General features: G+C 36.3%; 1 long non-coding RNA gene across 2 annotated transcripts; it reads left to right on the plus strand.

Moving 5' to 3' along the window:
- Positions 1 to 3,240: 3,240 nt before the first annotated feature.
- Positions 3,241 to 5,683, plus strand: LOC110872988. Of its 2 annotated transcripts, XR_002554851.1 has the most exons (3): positions 3,740 to 3,936; positions 4,608 to 4,697; positions 5,392 to 5,683. It is a non-coding gene; the product is annotated as an uncharacterized LOC110872988 (long non-coding RNA). The 2 variants fall into 2 exon arrangements; XR_004865245.1 differs by having other exon boundaries at positions 3,241 to 4,697.
- Positions 5,684 to 6,000: the final 317 nt, after the last annotated feature.

The raw sequence follows: 6,000 nt of genomic DNA on the forward strand, positions 1-6,000 counted from the left end.
GGAGGTCTTTTTACTATATAAGTTGTTTTTAGAGTGTAAGAATTTTTCTTATTTTTGTATTGTTTTCACAATAGCGCATCTCTAAATAACATATCGGCACAAACAAAATATGTTCTCTAATTTTTGATTTAACATATAATTCTTATTTCAATAATAACCGTTAATATCTAAGTTGAATAACTAAGGCATACTATTTCTTCCGCTCTATTTTTTATCAACACACATTAATAAACATGTAGTTCAAGACCAAAATATATATTACGTCTGATACAAGTTGTTTAAATATAAATATAACTAAATACATTAAAGCAAAATAAAGAAATTTATATAAGTTGTTATATAAAACTATAAAAAAAACAAAAGGAAAAATATATCACATTAACTCATCAAATGAATACTTAAACAAACAAACAAAAGGGTAAATAAAAAGGGAAATGCCATGTAATCATATCAATCACCACCTATTCACCTTTTTTTATTTTTTATTTGGTGATCTTTTTCAAGGTCATCTTCTTCAAGGTTATCTCTTTGAAGGAAACAGAGAACTCATCTTCTCCGCTATCATTTTTTTCTATTTTCTTTCTAGGTATAATCTAATAAAAATAAGTTATGAGAAAGGACAATACTAGCCTTGGAAAATCAGAGGCCCTTAAAATTGTGGGGCCTAAAGCCCTAGCCTTAGCTCACTTATGCTAGAGCCGGCACTACATGCAGCATATCATGTTATATATGACGAACCTACGGTTGCCACCTGGCCCCATGAGCGGCTTCCAAGATGAAGGAGCAAGGGTCCAAATTATGGTATATTTAAGTTTAAAATTATGCAAGGTTACCTTTATTATTATTCAAGTTATTGTTAGTATAAAAATTAACTATGATTATTAATTTTTTTTTTTTTGCAGTCGGAGACGATGGGTCTAATACACCGATCTGAAGATCTTGACTTTATTTAGGGTGCGGCGTATCTGGCCCTTGATATGTCTAATGTTCCAGAATACACACAGTATCTGACTCACCTGACACAGGAGCCAGTGGACCTAGTTTCATATCCTCGTACACAGAGGTTAGGGAGGCCACGACGTCGTGGATGTGGTGGTAGAAACGTTCAAGAGCCGGGGACATCAAATTGGGGCACGAACTTCGAAACAGGGGGGATCAGGATCCGGTGTTAATGAAAATGATCAGTATGCTGGAAACTTTGGTGGGGCACAAAACATTGGCAGTATGTTTGCCGGCGCTAATCTAGCCGCAAACAATGATAATACTGATACATGACAGTCAATTTTGGCTACGGTATGCAACTCCGACGAGTATGACATGAACGACTTATTGGACTTTACACAAAATGATGTGGGTAACAACAATCAGTTTGTGGACCCCCACGTAAGTCAGGCGGGGTTTGTTACCCCCTCGTCACAGATCATGACCTTTATGCCGGACAACCAAACAGACTATCAGTACTTTGCCCATAACCAAAGTCAAGAAGATCACCGGAGCCGTTATCAAAATCCTGAACCAAACCCCTTAGACTTGGGTGACGACTTAAACCTGTTTCCACCGAATGACCCATAGTTACCTGGTTTGCAAAATCCCGGATAAGCGTGACAGGGAAGGTTGAACAAAAACCAGGATGATGCAATAGGAGCTAAATCTCCTACCGAAAACGGGGGTGATGATGACTGTTCGACAGGCTCATCCCCCCACCAGAAGTTGCAGAATACTTTACGGGAGGAGGTGGTAGATGAGAATAAACCGCCAAACAACCTGAGCGGCTGAATCTTCCACAAGACTCAGTAGCAGCCGGTAGAAGCATCCACAGTAGCAGTTGAGTCATTATCCTCGTACACCTTACGGGAGGAGGTGGTAGATGAGAATGATCGTTCTCCTCCACACAAGATTTTCCCACTTGGTATACGAAAATTAAAACTGAGAAAAACATCATGATGAATGATGACCCGAATGATCCAAGAGCATACTTTGACAAAATTTTTGTATCGCCTGAAATATCAAGCCCCGAACATCTTTTATAAAGAACATCATACCGACACAATTGCAAGATCATCATTATATTATTTTCAACATTATATTATTTTAACATCATTGTGTTACAGAAGAAGACTTCTTGTGCATCCATCAGTTTGTATTATATTTGGGTTATAAGACCAACATGCATACTGAACAACGTATATGGTTTATTTTAAGTTAGCTAAATCAAACATCAATCTTAAATTACATATTTCTATGAAACAATGATTTTATATAAGAATGCAACATGAAACAACAATCTTTTATAAGAATGCAGTATGAAATAGCGATGTTGTTTAACATTTCTCTTTCAAACAACAATCTTTTATAAGGTGGCAGTATCATTCAGCGATCTTGTATAAGAATGCAGTATGAAACAGCGATCTTGTTTAACGTTTCTCTTTCAAACAACAATCTTGTATGAGTTGGTGGTTTCAAACAGCGACCTTCTTAAGGTTGTTGTTTCAAACAGAGATCTTCTATAACATTGCTGTTTCAAGCAACAATCTTCTATAACCTTGCAGCTTTTGCAGAATTTTGACAGAATATGCATGAAAGGTCGCTGTTTCATATGGCGACATACCTAGAGTTGTAACAAAAATCACAGATCACCTAAACACACTCTTTTTTTTGTCTAAACCACTTATTTATGCAAAAAAATTCTCCGAATACGACACTTTTATAATTTGATTAATTTGTTAACCCATTTAGGGTTTTTCGAAAAGTTCGTATTTAAATTTTAGAAGGGTTATTTAAAACTGTTGAAATTTGAAACTTTTCTTATAATTTTCCTCAAACAATTATTTTTACAGTGTGAAATTAATTTTCCATCTTGGCATCTTTACAGCCTCTTAATTTCTAAAACATTATTCATTACTTCTAACTACGCATTTTCCAAATATTTCCATTTCCTTCTTTTGATCTCGAGCTAAATGTATTAAACCAAATTTGTTAACTGAACTAAGAGATAAAGAAAAAAAAAACAGACTAAAAGTACACCGATTACAAAAAAATGATTTAATTTGAGCCATAGTAACTGAATCTATAATAAGTTACTACGTCACTAGGTAGTAGGTACTACTCATTATTCCATATATAAATTAGCAACATCTATGTGCAGTAGGAGTTGTACCTCTTGCATAAATTCTTTTTTGTGCAAATGTATGTTGTATTTGTGTGTACAAGTAAGTGCTTCATCATCATCTAATACATGTATGACCCTGGTTTTTTTCTTTTCCATCAACACCAACACAACCACCCAACACCGCCTCATAAACTTCTCTCCAGGAACAAGAGCAACGACTCTCGGCCCCCCTCTCCAGCCGGATTCCGGTGGTAACGAGACAAAGATAAAGGTTCGGGGTTTCAAGACCAGATCGGTACCACAAATCCACATCATACAATCCAGAGAGAGAACCATCCGCCACCACCGCTCCACCACTGCTGTATTAGCTTCCCCGCCACTGTGACAGCCACCGCCGCCGTATCTACGGCAGCAAGGACACGTATTAGTTGATGAAAGATTCTGGGGGCGATTAACGACAGTCACGATAAAGGGTTTAAATGGAGGTTAGGTCGATGGCGTGGGGTGGTTGAATCGTCTCATCAGGCGACGATCTCAAACCCTATGTGTGGTTAGATGACTGATGATGGTGGATTTTCTAGGGTTCCAGCGACTTTTCAACAACTTTCTGGTGACCGAATTTAGGTATGCATGTTTCATTTTCGTTTAGATCTGCTTAGTACGTTTGTTGATTTTCCCGTATTTCTCAAACCATATTTTGGGTTGGTTTTAGTAAGAAAAGTGTGCTTTCCACTTTTGTGGAAGATGAAGAATGATATACAGGTTGCTTTGTCTTCGGATGTTTGAAATACGAGGTCATTCAGGTATAGCAAGACATGGTTAGAAAGGTATTATTTTTTATTTTTATGGAATTGAATCTTGATGTTGGTTTGTGATTTTTCTATAATTTAGTTGCATGTTAGGCTGATTAGGCTTTCTTATTATGATGTTTTACTTTGTAGATTGTTTGTGATAGTTATGGTATATGTTTATAAGTTTTGCGAGGTTATTTATGAATAGTTTGATGATTTATTGTCAAAGTAAAGTGATGATGAGGATTTGATGTGATGATGGATTTTTTTGAATTTTTTTCGTCAATTTGTTTGATCGTGCGGTTAATTATTAAACCGTTAATTGTTTATTTGTAAGCTGATTTGCTTTGTAGATTGTTCATTTGTTTGTGATAGTTATGGTGTTTATTTATTAATTTGGGAGCTTATTTATTATTAGTTGATTTATGGATAAAGTGTAGTAAGATGTTTTGCTTTGTGGATTGTTTCACGTACAGCTCCGATCTATTTTGTGGCCGGTGAGGTTAAGAACTTACGATCCACCTTCATGATTTGTTTTATAAACCTGGTTATGTAAATTTGATTTGTTCCACCGACTTAACACATAAATCTAACGTAGATTCGTCGTGCCATTGTTGCTGTAAGTTGGGTTTTGTGGTTTTGATTATTATATTTCTGTGAATGATTGATGATTATATGCTGGATGAATTGTGGGTTGTTTGATGTAGATTGGATCAGTTCTTGAGTATGCGAATCAGAATCCGGTGTTCAGCTTCTTGAATTCGGATAGTGTATTTCATACTGGTCTCCCAGTTGCTGTAAGTTTATCCTAATTTAACATTTTAGGAGTGTCTGGATGTGCATTTTCAAGATTATTCTTGGGGTGTTTATCGATTTGGGTTTTAGGTTGTTTGGTTCGGGTTGGAAGTTTATTTGGGTGGATCTGAAAACGGAACTGATTCGGTAAGGGTCAAATGGAACTGTAAACCAAATAAGAATTCGGTTTGGTTTTTGGCTTTCAACCAAATAAAAACTTTTACCTGTTTCACCTGAATTCAAACCCTTTTGATCTAATAAACTTGAAAAAAATAAAACTTTTTATACACGCATTGCACCTTTATTATCTTGGCAGTTTTCTTAAGTTTAACAGGTGTGAATGAGGTCGATCAAGACAAGCTATGAAAAAAGAAAGAACCCGCTCAGTCGATCTCGACCAGTCGTTAATTTGTTTAAACGATTACAATCATTTATAAATATCCTCACACAATTTCTTTGACCAAGTCTCATTTTAATTTAATTAACTGAATAATTATAGTACAAACAATATCGTATTGTATGTAGTTGACAGGAAAATAAATCGACCTTGAGTAGTTTTTTGGTTTCAGTTTGAGGCGTACTTAAGGCATATACGCCATGCCTGGGGCCTAGGCGCAAAAAAAAAAAAAAAAAAAACACGGGATGTTTTGTCATGCTTATTCATTGTGAGATGAAACTGAATATGTGGCGTTTTAGGTTGTCGCGGGATACGGTGCCAGAGCTTGCTACGGCGGAGTTTAGTCACGGAGAGCTGGTGGTTACGGTGCCGAACGATGTTGATTTGGATTGGAGTGAAGGCAATGGAACTGGAAGGCCGTGTGTTGTTATAGTAGTATGAAGTTATGAATATAAATAGCTTTTGTTGTTTGAATTTGGTTAGGTTTGTCAAGTATAATTGGATGTTGTGGAAGTATGACAATTATCGGCTTCAATGAGTATGTTGCAAACGTTTTTGATGTTGATGATGTTTGTGCGGTTTTGAGGCTTTTATTTCAGTTTAGAGATGTTGTACAACTAAGCTTGGTAGATTACGTGATGTGATACAAAGAAACCAACTTCATGTGACCAAAAAATCGGCTTATGCTATGCCCCCGCCGCATTGCGGTGGGTACTAACATCTAGTTTCCACAAACTAACATTAAACATGTCTACCCGAAAATGACACCATGATTTGAACACAATATGCAAATATCTTTGAATCACACTCAACCTAACCACGCTATGGTAGGAGAGTGTCGACTCTAATAAATCACAACAACATTTTAAAAATATTAATATGTTACACAACTTAACCACCTGGCGCGT

The sequence above is a fragment of the Helianthus annuus genome, chromosome 8 (genome assembly GCF_002127325.2).
Source record: "Helianthus annuus cultivar XRQ/B chromosome 8, HanXRQr2.0-SUNRISE, whole genome shotgun sequence".
NCBI lineage: Eukaryota > Viridiplantae > Streptophyta > Magnoliopsida > Asterales > Asteraceae > Helianthus > Helianthus annuus.